At 40.7% G+C, this 16,426-nt stretch overlaps 1 pseudogene; it reads left to right on the top strand.

Annotated features, from left to right (window-relative positions):
- The window catches only part of LOC114511412, a 32,768-nt pseudogene extending 19,008 nt beyond the window's left edge, over positions 1-13,760 (top strand).
- Positions 13,761-16,426: the final 2,666 nt, after the last annotated feature.

Here is a 16,426-nt window from a genome sequence, read left to right as displayed (position 1 = left end):
TAACCACACCAACATCACAAACAACACATTTGACCTTGAAAGTTTTAATTTTCATTTAAAAAATAATAGTGGTGTTGAGAATCTTTTTCTGTGCCTATTGGCCATTTATAAATATTCTTTCAAGAAATATATATTAAAGTGTTCTGTCCATTTTAAAATCACATTATTTGCTTTTGTTGTTGTTGAGTTGTAGAAGTTTTTTGTATATTCTATATATTAACCTTTTATTTTCCATATGATTTGCAAAATATTTTCTCCATTTCATAGGTCACCTTTCAATCTGTTGTGTTTTTTGATGAAGAAAAATTTTTCATCAAGCCCCAGTCTCTAGTATGTCCTTGGAGAAGGTGCCTGCATTCTTAGTGTCATATTGATAAAATCATTGCCAAATCAATGTCATAATGCTTTCCCCTATACTTTTTCTAAGCATTTTATCATTTTAAGTCTAACCTAAAGAATTTGATCTACTTTAACTAAATTTTTGTGTGTAGTATCAGGCAATGATCCATGTTATTTTTCTGCATGTGGATATTGTTGTTCAACCCATTTGTTGAAAAAAGTATCTTTCCTCCATTGAATAGTCTTGGACTTTTCTGTGAAGCCATTTGATTGTGTCTTTTGATAAACAGAAGTTTTCATGCCAGTTTTGCACTATTTTGGTTACTTTAGCTCTACGGTAAGCTTTGAAATTAGGAAATGTGTTACCTCCAAATTAATTTTTTTTAAAAAGATCATTTCAACAACTTGTCATCCATGGAAATTCCTTATGGAATCTAGGGTGGATTTTTCTATTTATGCAAGAAACACCTTCAGATTTTGTTAGGGATTGCATCAAATATGTAGATAGTTTTGTATCTTTTTCATTAAATGAACTTGTATGCTTTTTCATTGATTTGTGTCTGCTTCAATGTCTTTCAAAAATGTTTGGTAGTTTTCAATGTATATGTTTTCCATCTTGTTAATTAAGTTTATTCCTACACATTCTAGTCTTTGATGCTATTGTAAATGGGACTTTTTTCTTAATTTCATTTTGAAATTCTTCATTGTTGTTGAAAAAACATGATGCTAAGCATTGATTTTATCTCCTGAAACTTTGCCTTATTTATTTATTTATTTGTGTGTGTGTGTGTGTGTGCGCGTGAGAGAGAGAGAGAGAGAGAAAGGAAGAGAGAGAGAGAGAAAGAGAGAGAGATGGTTTTCTACAAATAAGATTATGTTGTATTTTCAGAAAGGATAGGATTATTTAAACAATTTTGCATACAACTTATTTCATTTTCTTGCATAAATGTGGTCAAAACTCCCAGTACTATGTTGAATATTTGGAGAAACAGTATCATTTTCTTGTTCATGATATTAGTAAAGCTTTTTGAGTTTCTCCATGGACTGTTGTGTTAGCTCTGAGTTTTACATATGGCCCTCATTATAGCAAATATTTTTCTCCTGTTCCTGTAGTCAATGTGCTTGTTAAAATCATAACCACTTCTCTCTAGAGCTTAATTTCACCATGATATGAAAGAGTAGGCTAGAAAATAAAGTCTTGCACATACTGAAAAGACTTTTAGATGGAAATCTCCCAGGTCTACAGCCATGGAAACTGAATTAGACCATCTTTACTGCCTCATAAGTTATTTAACAAAAGGTAAGTGCTTTTCCTGTTACTGTAAACTTCCCTTGGCCCCAGAGATGGAAAAATGTAGTAAGCCTTCCTTCCCTGACACACTTAAAGTTTACATAAGGGTAGGACCTGATGTTTTGTGAAGTGAAAAAAAAAAGTCTAGGAAAATGGTAATAACAAGTCATGAAAGGAAAATTCTATCTGGTGAGTGTATAGGACATATGAGCTGGGAAGGGAGTTTGTGTGCTGGTAACAAAGATCAGTGAGGGAACAGGTATGGAATTACCCTGAGGTTATATGGGGTCAGAGAGGAGCTGCAGAGAGGAGCTCACCTTACATATTATCACCTGAACTTAGAAAACTGTCCTTCTGCAAATGTCAAGACCATACTCTGTTGAACTTCGCATAGTTCACTGAGGACTGTGAGTGGCTGAGATCTCTAAGTAAGCAGCATGGCTCCATGTCTCAAGCCCATTCTCAAGCAGTCACATCTTCTGTTTCTCCAAAGAGCCTGTGATATTGGCCACCCTCATAGCCAGCAACACTACAGTAGCAGAAAATAAGGATGACGTGGTCTTGACCTGCTATAGAAATGCAGCCTCCATCAAGTGGTTTTTCAATGACATGAATCTGCAGCTCTAAGAGAGAATGAAGCTGTCCAAGGACCATCAAAGAGTCACCATAGACCCCGTCAAGAGAGAAGATGCTGGGATTACCAGTGTGAAGTCCAACCCCATCAAGACTATTGAAAGTTGGCCCCTTGAGCTAAATATGAAATTTGAGTGACCTTCCTTTCCCCTTCTATGTTCTTAAACTCTAAGTAAAGTTTTTTTTTTTATATCCTTATAATAGATTTGTTCTGAAGGTGAATAGTTCTTCAAATTTTGCATTGAGTCAATATACACTAAAAAATGTGAGTTGACATTGTCATTATTGTTGACTTAAGGTCACATTTCAGACCAACTCATGCATCGGTTTGGTCTCATTTGTATCATGTCCTCAGTGGAGGTGACATTGTGTCCCTCAGAGAATGAGCAATGGTCCTGTGATAACCAATGGGAGTAGGTGATGAGCTCACAGAATCTGAGCTCAGTCACTTCTCCATGCAAACATGAGGAGGCACCTGGTCACTGTTGAAGACAATGGGAATGGACAAGAGGACAACCATGTGAATAGCAACACTGCTCTTTGTCTTTCTCTTTGATGTTTTTTTCAAAATATTTCTAAAGTTTCACAAGTGTTCTTACTTATACATAAATAAAAGTATTTGCATGAGTTCAGTACATGTCTTCTTTTTTGTTAATAAAATATAATAGAAGACTTTGGTAATAAAGCCAGGAATTTAGGTCAAATGTCTTATTTCAGATTAATGCTCATGAAAATGGAAATTACCTTATACTTTATGACACTAAATTTGACCTCTTTGGTCTTTTGGTATCTCTTGGAAAAGAACACATTGCCAAAAGCTAGAGAAACTGTAGGTAAAGTGTGAGGATGAGTCTTCCTAAATTCAAGTGACTGGTAAACTCCCATCTTACGCTTTATAGAAAAAAACCTCATCAGGTAAAACTACATGGTGAAAGTTGGTTCCTCTGCACTTAGGTACTAATCAAGCCAAATCAAGTGACACAAGGCAGGTTGTAGGATAAAGAATACCCTTCTTAAGGATTACCCTTTGATAAAAGAGAAGGTGACTATAGAGAAAAATAAAATGTCTGAATGGAAATTCCAGTATCACAGCCTTCTGGAAAATTAGACCCTGGCTCTGTTCAGGGAGTCTCAGTCATTTTGCACCCCAATAAATTGCAGGAGCTGATATAGATCCAAACTGAGTCTTGGCTGAATGAGATTTTGTTGTGTTTCCCTCCACTGTGCAGAAAGCAGTTTTGTTATGACCCAGAGGCCTGAATGTTCTCTCAGAGTCATTAATCTTTAGACAGGTTCTTCCTGGTTGCAGGCCTCTGATCTCCTTATTATGAGCATTTTCTTCGGAAAAGTAATTGCAATTTGTAATTGTAGATATATTTTTTGCCTGCTTGAAATACACATGAATCTCCTTAAGAACTTCTTGCCAGTGTTACAATTCAGAGAGGATCTGTCACAGGGGCCTGTGCCTATTACTTTAAACTTAATCCTCCTGGGTCTTTGTGTCTCATCTCTATGGGAGGGTAAAAGTCTAATTTTGGTGAAGACCTTTAAAACCATGATGTGAAAAGACACTTTGGGAAGATTTTATGAAAGCTTTTGCTTTTCTCTAAGGTCAATTAGCAAACAGAGTGCCTTTGATTCTTTCTCTTGTTCTTAAAGTCTCCTCAGCCATCTGTTTCAGGGCTGTTGAGTTCTGGCTCACTACATTAATGTATGGTCTTTATTAAAGTCTTTCTGACCTTTTAAAATTTGTATGATACATGTTGACTTTGACATTACCTGCTTATATTTAGCTGATCTTGTTATCTTGCTCATGGTGTCCATCCTTATTATATTTTCAAATTTTTTTAAATCCAGATGAAATTTTTGTAAATTTACAAAATGTTTTGTAAATGTAAATGTTTTCAGTTATCCTGGCTCCCTTCTCAATTGGTGTCCACAGCAAAGATGACCTGACTGACAGATTTTCTGGGGACCACATTACGTGGAGCCCTTTGTCTTAGAATCTGGGAAAAAGTGCATGTTTAAAATTTTGTACTTCTGCAGTGGCCTAGTCATCAACAGTGTTCTCATTATACATGCATTTTCACTCACCTTCAAGAAACAAATTTACAGAGACTTTAAAAATTTTCCATTATTGAAATCAGAAAGTCTAGTAAACCTGTAGTTCCTTGTCCCATCATCCCCTGCAGGCCTATACTGGCAGGCCCTGTTTTGTGTGTCCTGTGACCTGGAACTCAGGTCAGATATCGGTGTTTTTATTGTTTGACTTCACTGTTGTGTTTACAAAATCCATGTGCGTATCCTTAGAGATTCTGCAATCAGAATTTGGGAAATGGGAAAATAAATCTCTTTTCTGGTTCTATTCTTTTTAATTCTCCTATGGTCTTCTTAGGTATTTGACTAAAATCTTTGAAAAATTGGTCAGTGGTGGATTGTGGATACACAGAAATGTATGTATAGGAAGGTCAAAAGGAGATGGAGCCTGCTCAGAGTCAGGATGAGAAATTATAAAGCATGTGGATTTGGCGTATTGGGCATTGTGTGGATTAAAATATGCCTAAGAAATGCATGCAGGGGAGTGTTGTTAAGGAAGCTCAGAATGGGGCTGAGTCATTGCAAGTAAGAGGTTGACCTAAGGGTTGATAGAGGAGCCACTGGAGTTGGTTCAGTTAAGAGAGGGGTATCATTCTCCCAGATTTGGATGGACATGTGGGAACAGACACAGGTTTGAATGAAATAATAAGTTCTTGAAGACTCAGATTTGTGTTCTAAGAATGGTGCAATAAGGTAAACCAGATGTACTAAGCAACAAAAGTTATGAAACAGGACACATAGGATAAGAATCAATGAAAAGAAGATGATTCTCCCATTGGCGACTAGAAGTCTAAAGAATGATGAAGATTTGTAAGACTGGGGACACCACGAATACAGAAGGTTTAATCAGGGAGTTGATGTGCAGGGTAGTCAGACTAGCAAAGGGGTTGGGATGGAGTCTGGGAAAGATGTGGAATGCAGGGCAGGCTGAGGGTAAGGACCAGATTAAAGTAAAGAGTTTTCCTGTCTTTGACCCAGAGTAAACATGTGCAGCAGGCTCTCAAAGTGTGGTCCGAGGGCCACAGTTTCTATACATCCTTGGAGAACTGTGAATAGCTAAAACTTACCACCATACCATAAGATGTGCCTCAGCTGAGTCAACAAGTTAGCCATGTACCAGGGGACTTGTATGTCAGTAAGGCTGACTAGAAGTCTGAGTAGGGGCAAAAAATGAGGCTGTTGGTGTGTGTGATTGGGAGGGGTAATTGAGGACTGAGATGAACTTGAAGTGGAGAATTTTACTTCTTTGTTGACTAGAGAGAGTGAAATTCTGTGTTTCTGTAGTGAAAGCTACATGACAAGTCCTAGGGCTGAAGAAGTAGGTGTTAATGGTCTGGGCCACCTGTGTTTGTCTCATCCAGATCTATCACTTCCATTTGTGATGGATGATGCTTTTCCCACTTGACCTTATGTTGGTGAGTGCAATAAAACCCAAATCAGCCCTGGCTGATGTAGCTCAGGGGATTGAGTGCAGGCTGTGAACCAAAGGGTCACTGGTTCAACTCCCAGTCAGGGCACATACCTGGGTACAGACCAGGTGTCCAATGGGGGGTGGAGTGCATTCAAGAGGCAACCACACATTGATATTTCTCTCCCTCTCTTTCTCCGTCCCTTCCCCTCTCTCTTAAAAAATAAAATCTTAAAAAAAAACAAATCATAATGAAGAATTTTGTCTAGCTTGTCATATTACAGCCCACATTCACACACTTTGACTCCTCTAAGGATTAAAAGCCAGTCAGGAGCTATTGCAGTATTGCTGTAGAAGGCATGATCTTGTCCCAAAGCCTAGAATTCTCCATGCAATTCTCTTATTATGTCCCACCAGAGCATTCACAAAGCATCATTTGTTCTTCTAACATTGATTAGGTGGAGGTACAAACAGAGGAACTTGTCTTTTATTCTGGAGGATATGACCAACATGGCTCAAAATATTGGAGCCATAAAAGCCTCAAAGATGTGTAAGATCCCTGAGTGGTCACAGATAGGGATGTTTCTACAGCTCACACTTTATTTAAACTGCCCATATTATAGCTGATCTTTCACTGATGTCACTGTTATCACTAATGTAATTGTCTTAGAGCATCAACATTAGCAGGCACCTGCTTCCACCCTTCAAAGCACATGTGTCTTACTAAGGCATTTAGAAAACTTGCCCTTTTGATCAATTCTAGCAAAAAAGCCTGTAGTTCAAACCATTAAGGGTGACACTAATAGTAAGTGTGTATGACTTTCATGACTTGAGTTTGGCATGAAATGGACTTGGAGGATGAACACATTAATTGGCCCTACTGGACCAGGTCAGTTTCATGGGCTCACACTCTGTGCAGTCACTGAGAAGAGCTACCGGTAGGTTTAATACTCTGCTTTAACCATCCTGAAAATCTTACTGACTTTTCAGTGAAGAGCCCTGCATTCACTCAACTCTGACTTTTTCTGGTGACATTGGGTTGGAAAAAATTGACCCTATGGGGAGGTGCCATTTATAGTGTGATCACCAGAGGGAAGCACCAATGCAAAGTAACCAGCAGGAGTTGAGGGATTGGAGGAGTTTTGGGCTTTATCTATACTATTTGTGTCACTACAAGTGTCCAATGAGCAGAAGAACTACTTCACCCCCACCTCTACTGCTCACGGAAAGGTTATTCATCTCTGATGTACTTTAAAGATTCAAATTTAAATAAATCTGTGTTACTTGGCTCAAATGTGAATTTGTACAATACCCTACACTAAATATTGTTCTTTAGACAAATACAGGAAAGACATAATGGGAAGTGTGTGTGTGTGTGAGTGTGTGTGTGTGTGTGTGTGTGTGTGCTGGTGATGGAAAAAAAAAAAAAACATACACCTGAGACTTTGTTACAGAATGGACCCATGGTGGGAGCATGATACTGTTACTGAATTGACCACCCCTCCTGGGGTCCCCTCTAAGGACCTCTCTGTGTTAGGGTCTCCTTGCCCACCACCAGGGAATTAGGGCTCTCAATGCCAGATTTTGGTGAAAAGGAAGGTAACTATTTATTTAAAAGTTATACAGACTTAGAGTATGACTTATTTTTCATTAAAATCCCAAAGTTCCTTAAAGCACCCACAAAAACACAGTGTCCTTCCTTCCCCACTTTGCCCAGCCAGGCCAGTCAAGTATACTGTATCTCAGGAAAAGGAATAGAAGTCCTTGCCTCAGGTAGCCCCAGGTTCTTCTCAGTCATCCATGCTTGGCGGGGCAGAACTCCCATGGTTCCCATACCATCAGCTGTGCGACTGCTGGGATTTCCAGTTCTTAATTCAAAGCTACGTGGCACCTTCTCATGGACCACCAGCAAGAGTGCTTTTACCCCTTCCTTTCTACAAAGACTCTCCTGCAGTCTTCCAAACTGCTAAGAGATACCTTTGCATCACTGCTACATCTTGTTTTCCTGCTTCCTAAGCCTTGTGGTGAAGGTGTTACAGGGTGCAGCCAAGAGGGGGGCCTCAAATAGGAATTTGGAATGGGGTCCAGAACTCAAGGTGTCCAAAAAATATTAGGATGTCCTCACCTTGTCCTACACAGGTGTGGGTTGGGGGAAGGGACACATGGAACAGGGCCATTGTTTTGCATAGCAACAGCTTTGCAGCTAACCACTGGCATGGTCATTTAACATATCTGTAACCTTTAACTGGTTACATAGATATGTTAAATAGCTGTGGCCATGCTCTGAGCCAGAAGAATGGAAGTAACTCCCTCTCAAGATGTAACTGGAAGGCAACTCCCCCTAGTTACAGCACCCATGTGAGAGCTTAGAGATGATCGGCTCCATTGACATGGGGCCACAGGTGCCCAGACTCATGATGGCAGCCCAGTAAAGCTGGAAGGATATAGGAGTGCTGGCAAGTGTAGACAATTCTGGGTAGAATCAGAAATGGGGCTGCAGAGGAAGATTGGCTCGGGGATTTAAACAGAGATGCAGTGGCCATTGGGAGAAGAACCACGTGGTTTTCCTGCAGCCATTGTGCAAAGAGGACCAGGTGGCTGTGGCAGAGCAGAGAGAGGACCACTCACCTGTGGCAGTGTAGAGGGAGGACCACAGCCCTGTGAGAGAGAATCACTATGTGGCCACTTGGCTTTGGCAGAGTGGCGACCCCCCTCCCTTGCAGCCACTGGAGGGAGAACCATGAGGCTTTTCCAGAGTGGGGACTCCCATGGCCATTGTGCAGGGAGGAGCACTCAGCTGTGGCAACAGAAAGGAGAGCCATGCAGCTTTGCCAGAGTGGGGACCCCTGAAGCATTAGTAGGGGGAACCACTGCCCAGCTTTAGCAGAGATCCCAGAGACAGAGCTGATGGTGCAGGGAACTGAGGGAGGCCTACCAGCTGAGACGGATTACTGGGAAAAACCGGGGACTGCCTGAACCATGGACTTCTATTTCTTTTCCTGAGATATGGTACTCCATACTGGGGAAAGGGGGGGAAGGAAGAACTGTGTATGTTTGTGGGTGTTTTAAGGGGCTTTGGGACTTTGAGGAAGACATTGGATCACTACTTTAAGTCTGTACAGTATTAAATAAGCATTTCCTCTCCTTTTCATGAATCTCTGGCATTGAGACATGTCTTTCCTATAAGGCGGTGGGCATAATGAACCTGGGGTGTTCCTTCCAGTAATAGTATATGCCTTTGCCCGCCCCCCCTTTGTGTTCTGTAACAAAGGGAGTCCCAAAACTGCAAGGTTAGCTCCCCAAACCACGTTGTTCAACACCTTGCCAAAACTGCGTGGCTCCAACCCACTTGGCTACCGCTCCTGGGTTAATCCCGGTGGGAATCTTCCTCTGCATCCCCATTTCCAACTCTTCCCACAATCAGCTACACCTGCCAGCATTTCCTTATTTTTCCAGCTTTTCTGGGCTTCCATAGTAAGTCTGGGTAGGTGTGGCCCCATGGTGTGTAGGCAACCAACTCCAAGCTCTCACACAGGCTCTGTAACCAGGGGGAGTTGCCTCTCAGTTACATCATGGCATGGGTTGAAGTCACTCCCATCTCTCTGGCTCAAAGCATGGCCACAGCTACTTAACATATCTATGAAACCAATCAACAGTTATAGATATGTTAAATAACCATTTTTGCAATTATTTGCAAAACTGTTGATATGCCAAATAACTCTCAAGGCCCTTCTGTATGTGTCCCATGGCCCAGTTCAGACCTGTGGGGATGAGGATATCCCACATGTTTAATATTTCCTGGACCCCCAGAGTTCTGGACCCCATTACAAATCCCTCTTTGGAGGGAGCCCTGGCTGCACCCTGTTACATCTTCATCTTTGAAGAGGGAAGATCTTGTAATACATAATGCATGAAAGTGAAAAAAATTGTCCTAGCTGGCATAGCTCAGTGGATTGAGCACCAGCTGAGAACCAAAGTGTCACAGGTTTGATTCCCAGTCAGGGTACATGCCTGGGTTGCAGGCCATGACCCCCAGCAACTGCACATTGATGTTTCCCTCCCTCTCTCTCTCTCTATCTCCATCCCTTCCCTCTCTAAAAATAAATAAATAAAATCTTTAAAAAAATAAAGTGAAAAAAAAATAATAAGCAGGCTCAAAGAATGTAATGTAGAGAAGACTTTAGTTCTCCCCAGAGCAATGTCTTAGTGTGGGGCAGATGTCTTCAGTGTGGCCCACAGAAGACAGAGCCTTCCTGTAATCACTTTGAGCAGCACACACTGAGATACAGGGATTACCACAGCAATGTCCAGTGTTGTTACAGAGCAAACAAGGGGGGCCTGGGACAATATATTATTATTGAAAGAAGCCTTCAGGTCCGTTATGTCTGCCACCAGAGGAAAGACGTCTCTCAATGCCAGAGATTCGTGAAAAGGAAAGGAAACGTTTATTTAATGCTATACAGAGTTAAAGTAGTGACCTAATGTCTTTACCAAAACCCCAAAGTCCCTTAAAACACCCACAAACAGACACAGTCCTTCCTTCCTTCCCCCTTTGCCCAGTCCAGAGTACCGTATCTCAGGAAAGGAAATAGAAATCCATGGCTCAAGCAGTCCTCTGGTTATTCCCAGTTAGTACTCCATCTTGACTGGGAGACCTCCCTGGATTCCTGGCACCCTCAGCTGAGTCTCCGGGATCTCTGCTAAAGCCAGGTGGTGGTTCCCCCTTCTAAAGCTGCAGGAGTCCCCACTCTGGCAAAGGCACGTGGTCCTCTCTCCCAAGGCTACGGAAAAGTCCCCACTCTGTCCAGGCTGAGTGGTTCTCTCTCTAATGGCTGCTGCATCTGGGTTTAAATCCCCAAGCCAATCTTCCTCTGCAGCCCCATTTCCGACTCCTTCCACACTCAGCTTCACATGCCAGAACTCATATCCTTCCAGGTTTACTAGACTGCCATCATGAGTCTGGGCAGGTGTGGCCCCAAGTCCTGGAGCCAATCATCTCCAAGCTCCCACACAGGCGCTGTAACTCGGGAGACCTGCCCCCCAGTTACATCTTGGTGGGGTAGTTACTTCCATTCCCCTGGCTCAGAGCAGGGCCACAGCTATTTAACATATCTAAGTGACCAGCCAAAGGCTATAGATATCTTAAATGGCCATGCCAGAGGTTAGCTACAAGGCTGCTCTGCATGTTCTTGCTCCGTGTGCCCCTTCTCCCAACTCACACCTGTGGGGGAAGGGGTGAAGACATCTTAAAATCTCCTGGGCACCTTGAGTTCTGGGCCCCATTTCAAATGCCTATTTGGGGTCCCCCCTCTTGGCTGCACCCTGTACATTGTCACAAATGCAAGAAAGAGTAGTTAACATGAGGTAGTTGGAAACTGGCTTTGCTCACAGTATGAATATCAAACACAAATTAATAGTTTAATAGTTTAATATTGTGTGAGTAAAAATCTACTTAAGGCTGTAGGTATGAAACCAGAAAAGCCAGCATTCATGCTGCCTGTCACATACCAAACCCAATAAGCAGACAGGGGTTGAATCTTTTATTAGTATTATTATTAGTATTATTATTACTAATGTAATTCTTGGTGTGATTTAAGTTTTTTATTTTTTAAAATTATTTTTCAAATACATTTTTCAGCCTTTTACCCCCATCCTAGCCCACCCCCAGCCCTCCCCACCTCCCTCCCATTTGCACCCCACCCCCCTGTTTCTGTCTATGTGTCCTTCATGCTTGTTCCTGTAAACCCTTCCCCTTTACCCCTTAAATTCCTTCCCCTCTCCCCTTTGGTCACTGTCACCCTGTTCTCTATTTCAGTGTCTTTGGTTATATTTTGCTTGCTTGTTTGTTTTGTTGATTAGGTTTCTGTTAAAGGTAAGATCGTATGATATTTGTCTTTGACTGCCTGGCTTATTTTGCTTAGCATAATACTTTCCAGTTCCATCCAAGCTGTTGCAAAGAAGAGGAGCTCCTTCTTTCTTTCTGCTGCACAGAGTTCCATCGTGTAATGCACCAGCGTTTTTTGATCCATTCATTTACTCAGGAGCACATAGGTTGCATCCAGCACTTGGCTATTGTAAATTGTGCTGCTAGAAACATTGGGGTGCATAGGTTCTTTTGGATTGGTGTTTCAGGGTTCTTAGGATATAATCCTAGCAGTGGAATTGCTGGGTCAAAAGGAAGATCCATTTTTAGTTTTCTGAGGAAGTTCCATACTGTTTTCCATAGTGGTTGTTCCAGTCTGCAAAGAGATTGAATCTTTATGGGTGCTTTATTCAGATGGCTGGCAATATCAGAAGACAGTGGGTTCATACCCTAATGGACCATCTTACATTTTCTTTCCAAGACAGCCTTTTTATAACAGAAAAGAAAGTGCAATTAGGGGTTTTGAAATTCAGGGAAAATTAGATTTAAAAAAAGGTACCGCCTTCTCCTTGTGGGCAGTTAGCTGTTCCCCCAGGTGGACAGGTGGTGTCTGTCTCTCACTGGAACCCAGTGGCTCAGCGGTCTCCAGCTGTGGCCCAAGAGATCAGCTGTTCTCTCTTGGGAATCAGGATGGGCCTTATTTGCATTTCCTGAAACAATAACTTTAACATATGCATTACTTACTAGGCTTATAACTATTTACCTTAAACTAAAATTTTCTAATTTTTGAGTCCCCTATCAGGTGTTCACATGAAAAAAAAAAAAAAAAAACAAAACTCTGACTGGCGTGGCTCAGTGGATTGAGTGCTAGCCTGTGAACCAAAGGGTCGCTGGATAGATTCCAGTCAGAGAACATGCCTAGGTTGCAGGCCATGTCCCCAGTAGGGAGCACATGAGAGGCAACCCAGCAAGGGCAGGTAAATTTTTTTTAAACCAATTCTAATTATTTCTGGAAGAAGTGCATATACATATGCACTTCTTATATATACATATACAGATATATACACACACACAGATTGACACAAACAGCAACCTGATAGTTTCATTTTAAAAACAATTAATATTCTGAGAATATTGGGAATGTCTCAGAGCATTACAATGTTACTTAGGAAAAAATGTGAGAGAAAATTAAAATATAGAGAAAAGAAAGCTCGTGAAATAGTGAGCAAATTGTAAAAGTCATAGAGGATTCAATTCAGGGATATGCAACTAAGCTTGGAGATGATATTTGGATCATATATGAACAGCTAATAATTGCAGCCCTAAACCATGCTTAGGATGACTTCACAATGTTTTGACTTCAGGAGTTGAGAACACAGTTCACCTGCAGTCACAGAGACAAGTGACCAGCTGGCCTGACTTTGAAGCCATGGAAAGATAAGATGATGCTGTACAGCAATATGATCAAATTGTACATAAAGATCCAACTAACACTGCTGCAAGAATGCTTAAAATTGCCACTTGAAAGATTCTGGGGAACAGGTGGAAACCATTCAGTAATTGAATAAATGTCTAGAACAATTTATTGGAGACCAAGAAGCCTGGCATAAGCTTATAGGGATTTATACCACTGAACATGACTGTTCTAAAGCAGCCTCTTGTTTGCAGGAATTTACGATGACTTATTGACACAACTACTTACACTGTTAGCAGTATGCTGAGGTTAAATATACCCAAGATAGGCTTGCAAATCTTGAACTTTTAAGAAATTATTTTGCACAAATATTGAACCTGAACAATGGAAATATGAGAACTTTGTAGGGGCTTTACATATGGGCAAATCATACTGTTTCTAATTCAAGAGCAAGTGCAAAAACAAAAAAAAAATGGTACAACATAAAACATTCTAATTGTTCAACTAGTCAAATAAACAGAGCTTACCATTTTGCATGCAAGGAGGTAATCAAATACTCTCTTAAGGCAGTCGAAGACATGTGGAGACAGAGAAGATTATCCACTCTAAGGTTTCAAAGCCTTTTTCATGGTATATTTCACAATTGCACAATTGAACTTATTGGTCTGTGACTTATCTACTAAATGCCTAGTGCTATTTATATATTAATTTTCTGTTTAGGCATTTGTAAAGAAATTATTCTTTTAAAACAATTTTTAATTGTTGTTTAAGTACAGTTCCCTCCATTTTCCCACCACCAACCCCCTCTGCCCCACCCATCCCTACCTCTCACCCTTGATCCTTGACCCCCCTTTGGCTTTGTCCATGGGTCCTTTATACATGTTCCTTAATGACCCTTACCTCCCATTATTCCCTTTCCCCCTCCCCTCTGGTTACTGTCAGAAATTGTTCTTATAAATTTAGAAACACTTTTTATTGCTCAGCAGAAAAATGGAGAAAGTCCATGAAATAAAGATTGAAGAGGAGTCTTATTGGTTGTACATCATTCTCTTTAAATCACACACATATAGCTGCCCTTAAACTACAACCTGACATAGAAATTACTTCATTAAATAAAACATAAAAATTTATATAAATAAATGATAATTCTTGTTAACCATGAGACTGGTACAAAAATGCAAAAACCTTAATTTATAATAATTGGAATAAGTTGAATCCATTCATATGGCCAGAACTTTTATTGATTTTTAGAGAAGATTATTATGATTCGTAATTTCTCATGGTAAAATTTTATGAAAGACATGGAAGAGGCTGTGCTTCTTAGGTAACTGATCCTTTTAGCCTTATTAAAAATCTTCCTCTTGACAATTTTTTTGGGGGCTTGTTTAGAATTAGGCAATATGGACTGTATTTTTATCCCAGTTTTCTTTAGGAAGGCCTTGACAATTGTTGATGAGACTTTAGAAATCCTATTAGGAAAGGATAATTAATCACCCTGCTCCCATCACCCAGAGAAAGAACTGTTGACTTGAGCTTGTTCACCTCGTTCACCTGGGTGCACTGCTCACATCAGAACCACTGATGTGCTCACACGATGTTGTTTCAACCCATTTCTTGTAGTTGGGCATTTGGTCTACTAAGTTAATTACTGTAACTGGCTATTTTTTTAAAAGAAAAGCCACTTCTCTTTTTTGCCACATCACATATTTCCATAGATTTCCCAAATTTTATTGTCTCCCCAAAGCCTGGCCTTTAACTGCACCAGCAGGGGCAACATGCTGCAGTTCAGAGAACACACACTGTGTGTTCAAGCAGATGTGCTCAAATTCTGTCATCAATGCTCCACTCTGTGAAATCAGACAAGCAAGAAAAGCTGCCCAATTCTTTTAAACTGACAGGTTTCTCAGGGCTCTGTAATGGAGGGGGCCTCTGTGCAAAAGAAAACTCAGAATGGCATTTGTTGCTAAATAAGTGCTCAGCTAAGATTGGTTTCCCTATTATTCAGTGATGCTGAAGCTTACTGTTCTTAAACATTTTAGAATTACAGTTTACTTTCAATATTGTTTTAGTTTTAGGTGTAGTGTAGTGGTGAGACATTGATAAAACTTATGAACTGATCCCCTGACAAGTCTAGGACCAAACCTATTGCCACACATAGTTATTACAATAATGTTGCCTATACCCTCTATGCTGTACTGTGCATCCCTGTGACTATTTTTGCTAACCAGTACTTTCTCTTCTTAATGCCTCATGTGTACTGCCATCAGTGTCCCTGTCCCCAGTGACTACTGCATGAACTCACATGTCCTGCCTCAGTGTGCAGAACATTCCCTGGTGTACCCCCAGTGAATTTAAATGCATCACCCACAAGCCCTACAAGCATCAGCTGCCCGACTCCTAGATGTCCTTTGCTCTGCCCACCTCCCCAAGAACCACACCTAATGCCAATGCCAGGCTCTAGCTCATGCTGCTTCCATAACCACAACTGATCTTTTCTTTTTCAGGGTTCAGATTATATTATCTGAAGCTTATATTATCATGTTTGCTTTACCACATGCTGGGGATTGAAACCCAAATTACACCCAGTCTCTGCCATCCAGGAAGTTAGGATCTACTCAAGAGAAACAGACACACTGTAAATAACTAACTTGGAGAACTGTGGGTTTTATGGACTCAGACTAGAACACAGCTAGCTTTGAGTCTCCCCATGGCCCTTACTTGAAGCAGGGCTTTTGTCAAATTATCTCTTTTTCTTAAAAAAAGTATTAACAGTATAAAATTGACAAGATTTTGGGGGGAAAACTAAATAAGATAAAGTGTATAAAGGGCTTAGCACAGTGTCTAGAACACACAAAAATAGTAAGTACTCAAAAACGAGCAAGAAATATAAAAAAAAAGATTAATTGTTTTTGTGTCTCAGTCATTCTTCAAAATAAAAGCATCCCATTCACTTTATGGGGGAGGAAATACAACTCCAAGTATTCAGAAATCAGCTCCTCTTTCTTCACACATGGTGGGAGAAGCCTAGTGGTGCAGCCATGTTCAGCTGCCCTGCCTGAAATCAGGATTAAGACCCAGCTTCTTGCCCACCTGCATTTTTGCTCCTTGTGCCTTCCTCAGCCTAGAGACATCCTTGGCTACTCTGGCCCACAGGAGTGTGCTGAGAAAAGCACACTTTTGCTGGGTAGTGGCCTGCTTTCTCTCAGAGCTGAAAATGGGTGTGGGGGAGCAGGTTCTTATAAAAATCTCAATTTCTTTACCTGATTTGTTATGAAAAAAACTCATAACATGAGAAAAGAAACAATAATCTGACTTTAAAAATTAGCTCCACTCAATACATCTGCAAGCACAAGGAACACGTTTATATGCAGGATCCTGTTC

The sequence above is a fragment of the Phyllostomus discolor genome, chromosome 12 (genome assembly GCF_004126475.2).
Source record: "Phyllostomus discolor isolate MPI-MPIP mPhyDis1 chromosome 12, mPhyDis1.pri.v3, whole genome shotgun sequence".
NCBI classification, from domain to species: Eukaryota; Metazoa; Chordata; class Mammalia; order Chiroptera; family Phyllostomidae; genus Phyllostomus; species Phyllostomus discolor.
This window is presented reverse-complemented; position numbering and strand designations above follow the sequence as displayed.